Below are 10,646 nucleotides of genomic sequence, written 5' to 3' on the forward strand. Positions count from 1 at the left end.
AGTTCTGCAGTGAACTCAATCTATTGAGAGCCTGTGAATTAGAGAGTGGGCTTTCCAAAACTGGCCTACAAGTCATTGAAACACTTTTTTATGCATTTTTTAGTAAGAGATTTTGATATGTCATGAAATGAATATCAGTCATGCTGTTCCGGGGTGACCTATTAACCAAAATTTCTATCAGCCTGGAGGAAAACACATCTAGCTTCATGTATACATATACATAAATGTCTACAGAATCATTAAAATATCTTCAGGAATTTTTTCAGTCAAGTTATTAGCATCTACTTGTCTTAATTCTTAAGGTTAATAAAAGAGATTTGCCTTTTTACAATAATGCATTATTTGATAAAGGATTGTCCAGTTTCAAAGATGATAGATTGTCTAAAAGTTAATAAATATATAAATGCAATGTTTGGGACCATCTATAAAATGAAACATATTTTTGTTGCAGCTTTCAAAATAATTTAATTCCTAATAATCTTCCACTGTGATGCATGTTTACACATGAAACTACTGTTTATATTTTTTACAAAAATAAAAGAGGCCATGGACTGTGTGTGCTTAAGAGCTCTCCAAATAAATTGCAGCCTCTATGGGGCAGTGCTCACACTCATTTAGCTGCTGCATCTATAGTGATGGACTTATTATTAGCAACTTCTTGGAGCTCAAGCTGCTGAGTGACTTACTGATTATCAAAAGCACACACTGACAATTTCAGTTTATTATGCTAGCAGATTTTGTTCCCCCTCTCAACTAGGTACCATAAAGAAAGGGAAAAATTTAAATTGGTTGTTCCTTTTCTGAAAAATTTCCTCAGGGAAAATGTTTAGGGCAATGTAAATAAGTATTTATATTAGAGATCTAGATTGTTGTAGTCAGAAGGGAAAGGGCGGAATTCCCTTTTCAGCTGATAAGGACATGGAAGCTCATAGAAATTTCTTGGAAAAAAATCACATAATTCAGAGTAGATGAGGAGATCTAGGGTGTGTGTGTGTGTGTGTGTGTGTAGAATGTGACCCCTGCAATGCATTTTTCATTTTAAGTGGTTTAGCTTTTTTGTTTCTTAAATTTCTGTGTTCTGCATATGAGAATCATTTACATGTCTGTCTCCCCCTCGTGTGTGTGTGTGTGTGTGTGTGTGTGTGTGTGTGTTTCTTAGTTTTAAAAGTGTTGGTTGTTTGGTTGGTCTGCTTGTTAGTTGGTTTGATGTTTGAATGGTTTGATCTATAAACCAAGATCATTGGCTTGCAGGTGTCTCAGTCCTATGCTAACTCCTAACTGACTGAGAGTAGAGATAGGGTCACAATGGTCTAAAAGGTGGAAAGTTGTAAGAAAAGTGGGCAGGGATGTCTCCTTCTCTGAAAGAAGTAGGCTACCAATTGTGCCAGAAGTTCCTGGTCATAGAGCGCTGTTTAAGTATTCACTGTCAACAAGAAAATCATGGACAGCATTTAATGGGGTTCACCTCCGATTTACTCAGAAAGCTCACACAAGCACTTGGCTTTGTTCTTGCTCTAAGAAGGGAACCGATGCCAATAAGAGCTCCTTGCATGATCCAAGAGTGAACAACATTTTACCTGAAAGACTGACCTCCTTTCTTATGGTCTGTTATGGGAGAATTGCCAATGTTTGGTTGTGTATCTTCATAGGATAGGAGAAAAGAGGTTATTACAAGAATCTATTGTATAAATTCCACCATATATGTACCAAAATCTTGCCCCTGGAACTGGCATCTTCCTAGGTCTGAAAGTGGAGGTATTCATGGTAAAGTAAACACTTGCCTTTCCAATATCCTGAAGAGTTTCACATTTAATAATAACTGAAAAATGTTGGCTCTTTCTAATTGAAAAATATGACAATGTCATTGTAAACCTAGTTTTGACAGTCCCTTATCCCACTGAAACAAATAGATATTTAATACCATAAAGAGGGTCCGAATAAACTAGGTGCAGCATGGAGTAGAATTGGAGAAGAGGACTGTGCTATCCACTGATTAGTCATGTTTAGCTGAGGAGGTTCAATTATATTACTTTACAAATGATGCTCTACTCCAGCTGCTCATGTTGAGGACAGAAAATACATTGAAATGACAGTTAAGCTGTCATTTGTACTGACTGTCTGGTGTGTACTGAACAGACCTTTAGTGGTGACTTAACCACCCCCCAGAGTAACATGTAGATCACGCTAATGCTTCCCTACCACAAATCCAGTTCACATTCAGCACCCTTTTCTCCTTTGATGGAATTGGTTTCTTATTACTTACGGAGCATATATTTACACACACACACACACACACACACACACACACACACACACACACTTTTTTCCCCTCAAAATTTCATGACAGCATCTCAAAGTGCCATACTAGAGACGGTGATGAGAGTTTATGGTTTATCTTAGATAAAGGTGGACAATCACATCAGAGTCATCAGCTCGTTTGTCATGGCGTGAGTGAAGATGTCAGGACTAGTGAGTGGATGAGCACAGAAGGAGCAAAAGGCTTTTGGAGAGACACATTTTTTTTGTACTGGAAGCCAACCATGACTTAGATTTGGCTCCAGGGAAAGATTGGGATTAGACAACAGTGTATACAAATCCTTAGCATAACCCAATGTGTTGGTGAAGAGGACTGTGGGAGCTAGGACTGATACAGTTCTCGACATGTGCTTTAGACAGCAGCTGGGAAACTAGGAAACTTCCAAGGCATATGTCGTGTGTCGGGTTATCAGTTGAAGCCACACTGAAGCTACAGGTTTGAGATAGCATCAAGGGAAAGACTTGTCATGTGCTACACATGCATACAATATGCCCAACATGTATAACCTGGCCTTTAAATTTAGCCTCATTAAAAGAATTCCAAACTTCTATGTAAAATCTATGTAGGGAAATAGTATTTGCATATACAGAGAGAGCACTCAAGTAGAAAATGCTTTTCACATTAGAGTAAAAGTTAATACTTAATTTCAATAAGAATTCTGACAATGGAATACTTGTGACATAACTGCACTTAGACAAATCCAAGAAACTAAACTTTAAATACACAGAGTTTATTCTGAAACATTAATTGAAAAGTAACAGGTTTTCTTTTTTTTTTACACAAGCTCTTATCTTCGATAGCACAATCCTTGCAGACTTATTTCACTCTGAAGCCAGTTAGCTGTTCTCTTTCAGCTGATGTACCCATACATCCTTTTCTTGTTTAATTCTACTGATTCACAATGTTAAAGTGAAACAATCTGATACCTGCTTCCTGCCCTCTGAATATCTGTCATCAAAGACACTGATTAGATTCTCCCCTCGCTCTTTAGCTGGTTTAAATGTATAATTATCATGGCACGTCATTTGATAGCTGCACTAATTGCTGCCAACTATTGTCTGTTTGCACTTAATGCTGAAACCTGATCAACATCCCGCTTTGGCTCCTGTTTGATGGTAAACTTTAATTAACTCTTATTGTGTTGAAGAAGAGTTCAGGCTTGGTGTTAACTAATCATTTACCTTCATTATGTCCTGACAGCTCCACTTGCCCTTGGTCCTAATAGATAAACCAGTCAGTAAACAAATCTGCAAACCCCATTTCTCGTAGTTGTTCCACACTAATGTTTTCCTACTTAACGTGTAAGCTAATTGGGGCCAGATAATTTTTTTAGTTGGCTTCATATCTCCAGTTCTTCAGACGCTCATCATAGATCTCTTCTTCATGCTGGACAATTTTGTTTGAATAGAAACTGTAGATTGGAGCTAACATTACTTCTTCAGCATGGTCCTGGGAACATGCATCTTTGGAATCAATACCATTAAGCTTGTCTCCTGTTGGAATTCTTGTAATTATTTTTCCTGAAATACTTTTCCTGTAATGATATTGAAGTTAAAGCAATCAGGTTACCAGCAGATCATGTAAAATTCAACTCAAAATTGCTGGTTGCTTGATTTTAATTTGTTTGACATCAAGTTTGTTTGAAAAGGGATAATATGTGGGTAAACCAAGGAGCTTATAATTATGGTTGACATTTGTTTGTTTATAATGAAATCTAATTAAACTTCATAGGTTTAAAACACAAAAGTTAATTACCGAATTGCTCACTCCACTGCTGGGCAGCAGTCAAATCAACTTTTAGGGGAAAAACAGAGGGAGAGAAGGAGAAAGGCTGGAAAGGAGGGAGGGAAGAGAGCTCACAGACAAAAGGCTTCAACATAGAAATAAAATAACAGGCTAATCTTAGTGATCAAGCATAAATTTGTCAAGATTTCATCTAGAAGAACACTTGGCATTCCACTTATGTTCCCTATTATGTTAGTCGTAATGTGGTTTTTTAATATAAAGTAATTTAAAATATTTACATGGAATATAAAAACAGTTGCATTTGGGAGACTCTCAGAATACTATAGTGTAAAAGCCACTTGGTAGTGATTTAAAAAATTATTCATATAACTTTCTTTGTCAAAACTATGTGAAATCATCTAAAAACATTAAAGTCATTGCTCAGGGAATAGGAATGTTTGCTGGAATACCTGAACTGTGATTAGTTTTATGAAGTAATTATGGTGGGTTTCGCCTGCAAGGAATGATCTTCTAGTATACTTAACACTAGTGCATTTATTTTTATATTGATAGGAATAGTGAAACACAATCATAAAATTATTTTCCCCTTTAAATGTTTTTTATGCGACTAGACATGCATTAGAGTATATTGTCATTACACCGTCTGTGTGATAATGTATGCGATGTTGCAGTCAGCCTTTTGTCATCAGACAGTCTACAGTTAAAGATGCATTACTTATGTCAATTAGAATTATCTTTTAAATAGTCTTTTGATATTAGCACTGCTATGAGGTAGATATTCAGGTTGTTTTGAGTGAGGGAAGTTAGCTAATTAATTTTTAAAATGGACAACACAGGTTCAGGAAAGACATGGTAACTTTGCTTTACACATTTCCAAGACATTATTGAAGAGCATATGTTTTCTTCAAAGGAAACTGAAATGATTCCACGTTATAGCTTCATTTATAAGTGTTATGCACTTGAACTTTCCAGTATGATAGGAGCATCTGGGAGGGACCTGAGAAGGAAGACTAATTAGCTCCCTATTATGATGCTTTGAAGTTGAGAGGGACTGACAAAGTGTTGTTCTGCTTCCGGGTTATACGTTTCAGTGTGTTTTAACGCAATCCCTCACTGAGTTTTAGATTTATGTATTATTTAGGGATGAGTTATCCAAAAGATCAATTAAAGCTAACCCTACTTTACAATGAAGAGAAAAAGAGGACATGGTAAATACTTATGTGTGACTGGGTCACTGACACGATTTGGTACTTTTCTTTAGATATGAAGAAAAAGGCAGTTTAGTATCTAAGTATTGGCAAACATCTGCTTTCCAGCAATACTGTAGCTGATTAAAACCCCTTACCCTTTAATGAAGCAACCACCAAATAGGCTGAGTGTCAGCTGGAATACTAGCAAAACAGTATTAAAAAAAAAACAGAAAAAGGCACAAGACATAATTGCAGTTTGTGTCCTTACCTCACACCAATGCAAACTATTCATTTTCAATTAAAATGAATAAGAAAATTAGAAATCAACTCTATTGGTTGAAATTACCCAAGTTTGTTTCCAGAGGTAGCTAAAGTGTTGGATCCATCTTGCCCACTGATTATGAAATTTTCCTGAAGCAAACAAATAAAATGAGTCATATAATAGCATAATTTGGTTTAAAGAGGGACTATTGATTCCTCTGTAAGCAAAGTAGCTGGAGTTTGATTAAAGTTGTAAAGAAAACGGAGTAAAATTCCTGTTTCCCACAACTAATCTAATTACGAACTATTGGACTTAGTGGAAAAGTATGTCTCTCCTTATTTGCTCCACAGCACACATGTTTAATGCTATGTAATTGTCGCATAACTTCCATGTAGATTTAGTGATCTGAGAGGGAAGGAGGGATAGGAGACTCGGAAAGAAGAAGGGAAGGAAAGAAAGAATCAAAGAGGGAGAAAACGATGCTTCAGCCACAAGGGTCCTATTTATAGAGAGGGGAACCAATCTGCACTGAATTGCTCATTTAGATTTTAATGAGAAAAATGAGAGGGAAACAAGGGAAAATGACTTAGTTGAGTCACACACGCATACTTGTCTTTGTAAACTTTCCCTTCTTAAAAATGTGCTTGTTCTAAACTCTGAATATATTTGGTTACATCCTTCTATTCAAACTTAATTACCTTCTCCCCTTTGTCATGACATGGGTGGAAAGTTTTTGCCGTGTCAGGAGAGGTCGTCACACATTCTTTTGCAGTTCGCTTCATTAATTCCTTCTTGCAGAAGCATTCTCTCTCGTGCTGGGAAGGTAGAAGGGTGTAACAGCAGAGCCCTGAAGCATCAGCAGGAAGCTCTAAGCTGGTTAATGCAGTATAATTGTCTGGACATAGACTGGTCTTTGTTTCTGTGGTTCACTCCGAATCAGCTGTAATTAACTCCAGAGTGTTTCCAGATTGCCAGCAAAGAAAAATTACAGCTTTTCTGTTTTAAATTGTAAAGCTCACAAACATTAACTATGGAGATTGCTTTTACTTTGATATATTTCTGTCCTGCAAGAGAAAAAGCTTACTTGACTACCCCATCCCACCTCGAAAAATGTGCTTTCGTGAAGTTACTTGATGTAGTGTCTGTTGGAACATAATGGCCTTTAATCATTACGTTTGAAGCCATTTTACTTAGTATTTTCAATCTTTTACCACCCCTTTTGCTAATATTTTTAATATTGAAATGGGAAAGAAGTTAGGCATTTTTTTTTCTGAAATACTAAACACCCAACTAAAATAAGCAAATTGCAATGAAGGCTGCCTCAAAGAACAGCATCCTCAAGTCTTGGAATCAAATATGTCCCCTGATGTAATTGGAGCTTCCATCCAGGTATGTCACCAGTGTTCTGATCTATCAAAAGGAGCCGATGAGGAAAAGACCATGTCACTACCTCCTTCCTGTGGTGAGTGAGTCACACCCTTTTCCATCTCCAGTTCAGTAGTTTGTAATTATGGATTCCAATATGGATAAAAATGAAGTAGCAGTGTGAACTAATAAGGCCCAGCACACAAAAGATCTGTCAGCAACTGATGCAAAAAAAAAAAAAAAAAAAAAAAAAAAAAAAAAAGGACTGGCCAAAAATCTTTTTTTTTCTTTCTTCTGAATTTAACAATGAGGAATTTAAGCCTCAATGTGGCTTTAGCAAGCAAAGAAAAGAAGCTCTTGGTGTCTGCATAATACCACTTTGATGGATTTTTTTTTTCGTCAGTTCTCTGTACGTGGCAACAAATAAACAAGTATAATTATACTTGTGAAGGCCTATTCATTGCTTTGTCAGGATTAGATATATGTGCCGTTTTCACACTGCGCCTCTCTTTTGTCTTTGCCTAACTCACTATGACATATTGATAGAGGATTTGGAATGGGGAAAAGGCCACAGCAGAGACAGTGATGACCTTTTGGAAACTTGATATAATTCAAGCATTTTTATTTATTTTCTTCTTTTTTTCTTTGTCTCCAAATTTGTAACTTGTTACCAAATTCTCTTGTAAGCAGACAACTTTTAACCCATTTCAGTTGAAGTAAATAAAGACCCAGAGTGTTAGGAGGCAGCCAGAGAGCAGGGGAAAATAAAAACAATAGCGAAGGAATGCCCTGCCCTTCCTTCGCAGCTCTTAGCAGAGTGGCTAACCTAGCATTCTTTCCCCATTATTCTGGCCTCTTGATCAGATCACGGTCTTTTTAATCATTTCACAAACACTGTTTCACTGGACCGTAGAAGAGGGCTGGGGCAGCCTCAATTAAAAAGCAGAGGTAAAACTGGCCTCTGATTTTGGGTTCTAATGGGAACTCCGAGTGGTGAAGGCAAAGGCATTCTCCTATTGTGCAGGAAGCACCCCCTTTCATTAGAGGGGCTCCTCTTAGGTGGATTTGGGCATTTAGCAGAGCAGAGTTTAGGCAGCAGTGACTGCAGATGACAGCGAAGCAGAAGGAGAGAGAGAAAAAGTTCTTTTCTGCATATTGTCTCCTGCTCCTGAAAACAGTATTCGACACGATCAAAGTCAATGATCTTGTGAATTCCCGAGAGTACCAAAATCCATGTACATTCTAAGCAGAGCAGCAGGTATGTATTGTTCTGAATTTAGTATAAAAGTTAGAGCAGGTTTCTCTGAGGAATTTCCTGAGGACTTTTGTGATTTTTTTAAAACAGGCTATTTGGTAGTAGAGACTAGAATTGGTGATGATTAAATAGAAAGTAGCTTTGATGGTGAAGAAAGTTATATAATGAATGATCTGTTGCGCAGTCATTTGGGAATGGTTCGATGGTTTAAGTTAAATAGTGGCCTTTGTGGTCTTCATACTGAAGTTTTTATGAAGCTAGCACAAGTTATATGAGTCCTGTTGGTAAAAGAAAAGCTTCATTTGGCATTGATGAGAATGAATAACTTGTCATCATTTTTAGTGTCATGTAACATACTAATCTAAGTAACCTTTTAACCACACAAAAGAAAGGGTCCTATCAGAATATACTAACAAACATTGTTGTGGTGAAAGTCATTAGCTACATAAAAATATTAAAATCTGGTAATATGTTGCTCTCTATGTCAATGTAGTTTTGTTGTTGTCGATTTTAGAAATGTAAATTTGACTGTGTAGAAGACTTACATGTGTAACCTGGTTTCTGATGAATATGCCTCTTATTGAGATGAAATTGATAGGTACGTTGATGCAAAATTATGTAGAACTACAACAAATATATCATAGTAAATTTTTGATATGCATTCCTTTAACATAGTTTCTATACCTTTTACTTCTGCCTCTTTTCATATAAAATGAGAAACTGGGATCTATTTTCTGTAGAGAAGGACTGAGATGATTCGTTGCAGAGCCCAAGTGCCATCTAGCCCAAATGATGAACTGCACATCATGTGTGACTCTCCCGAGGTACATTTGAGGTGTGTTCAGAACCTCTGTAATAAGCCTAGCATGTGTCTTTCTTGTGAGTTAAGAACTGTGGTAAGGATGACAATAAAATGAAATTCAGTGATAACAGTAATTTTATTATTATTATAATAAATAATATAATAATCATTATAGTTCAGAAACTCATAAATCTCCCCAATGTTTAGTAGCTTTCTTACTCTTTGGAGTACAGAAAACCAGTTCCACACAGATCTATGCATAAACGGAGTCTGATCATTGAGGCAAAGATCATCTGGGTTCCTGGAACTTCTTGTTTAATCTACTAATCTAATACCATCATTGCTTTCATTCCAAATATTTAGCCTCTGCTTGCCCTCCTCATGTTTTTTAGATCAGTTCATCAGTGTATTGTATTTTAGACATTTTGGTTGCCTTCAATCTGTATACATTATGCAGAATCGGTACATGGGAAGGTAAACATTAATGTTTGTGGAATAATTAGAAAACTATTAGGCTTTTATGATTATTATGATCAAATCATTTCAGAGATTTTTTTAAAAGCCACATGCATGCCATGAAGATAATTAACCTGCAGCTCATTCATGATTAAAATTACACACTAAGCTTGGTGATGTTTGCCCCATAAGCAATTAGAGTGTCATTTTAACCATCTCAGATACCAAAACGAATCTTGATTTTGTCATCAATCTGTGACGATCATTTTTTATATATTATAAGCTTATCACTTCCTTCTTGACTTGGCTGACAAGATTAGATTTGATTACAGTAAGGGCATTACTGAGATAGTCTTAATATTTTGTACGCCTGTGACCTTCAATGACATCTACTTTCTAAAAGAACTTTTTGAAAGGAATTTCTAAAACGCTCCATAGTATAGGTGAGCCCAATCTTCTCTTTCCTTTTTGTCGTAGCTCTTGGCCACTATGTAGGCTGGATCAGCTTGCAGGGGTGGAAGAGGTGTCAGGACAGAGATTCAGACTATCTGCAAGAACGGATGTAATTTGCAGTGTAATATGGAACACCCAGTTTTCTTGTTTGGAAAATCTGTCATGATGTGTGAGCATTTTGATTCTTTCAAAGTAAGGGATTGTTCGCCTTGAAGTTATGGGTCCCTTCGATTTTTAGATTTGAGAGGTTTGCTTACCTGCTTCAAAAAATCAAGACACTGTCGTGTCATAGGCCAAAAATAAACAGCCACGTTTCAGCTGTTGTGTACAGTGCCCTCATTCTGCAAACTGAATGATCTGCCGGTCTCAGAGCAGCTCAGATGTAATCATACTGCACTTACAGAGGCTGAAGTTTACACGTGAAGACATTCACACTCATGTGTGCACACACCCATGTAGAAGAAGACACTTTTTACCCACATATGCTTCGCCTTCTCCTGGCATTTATCTTTGCACTAGAAACAGGTGCGGCTTTTATAGAGTGATTCTTGCAAACAGGAAGAATATGATCTAGGAGAACTGCTGAAAAGAAAAAAAGAGAAACTTTTAAAAATGAAAATATTGAAGGATTTTCATCCAGAGTGCTTGCACAAGGCTGACTAAGTCAGCGAGAGTTTGGTTGAGGCCTTGGTTGGAAAGATGGGCAAGTCACTAGGACTGATAGGGTCAAATGGTAGTTGAAATGGTGTTCAGTACATATTGCAGTTTTAAAAAAATGAGTATATGTGATTGTCCCCTAG

General features: G+C 36.8%; 1 protein-coding gene across 2 annotated transcripts in view; it reads left to right on the plus strand.

Moving 5' to 3' along the window:
- The window catches only part of Zfhx4 (zinc finger homeobox 4), a 185,742-nt gene that overhangs the window by 10,949 nt on the left and 164,147 nt on the right, over positions 1-10,646 (plus strand). The gene's annotated exons all lie outside the window — the stretch shown is intronic.

This window comes from Myodes glareolus, chromosome 16 (assembly GCF_982192425.1).
Source record: "Myodes glareolus chromosome 16, mMyoGla1.1, whole genome shotgun sequence".
Lineage (NCBI taxonomy): Eukaryota > Metazoa > Chordata > Mammalia > Rodentia > Cricetidae > Myodes > Myodes glareolus.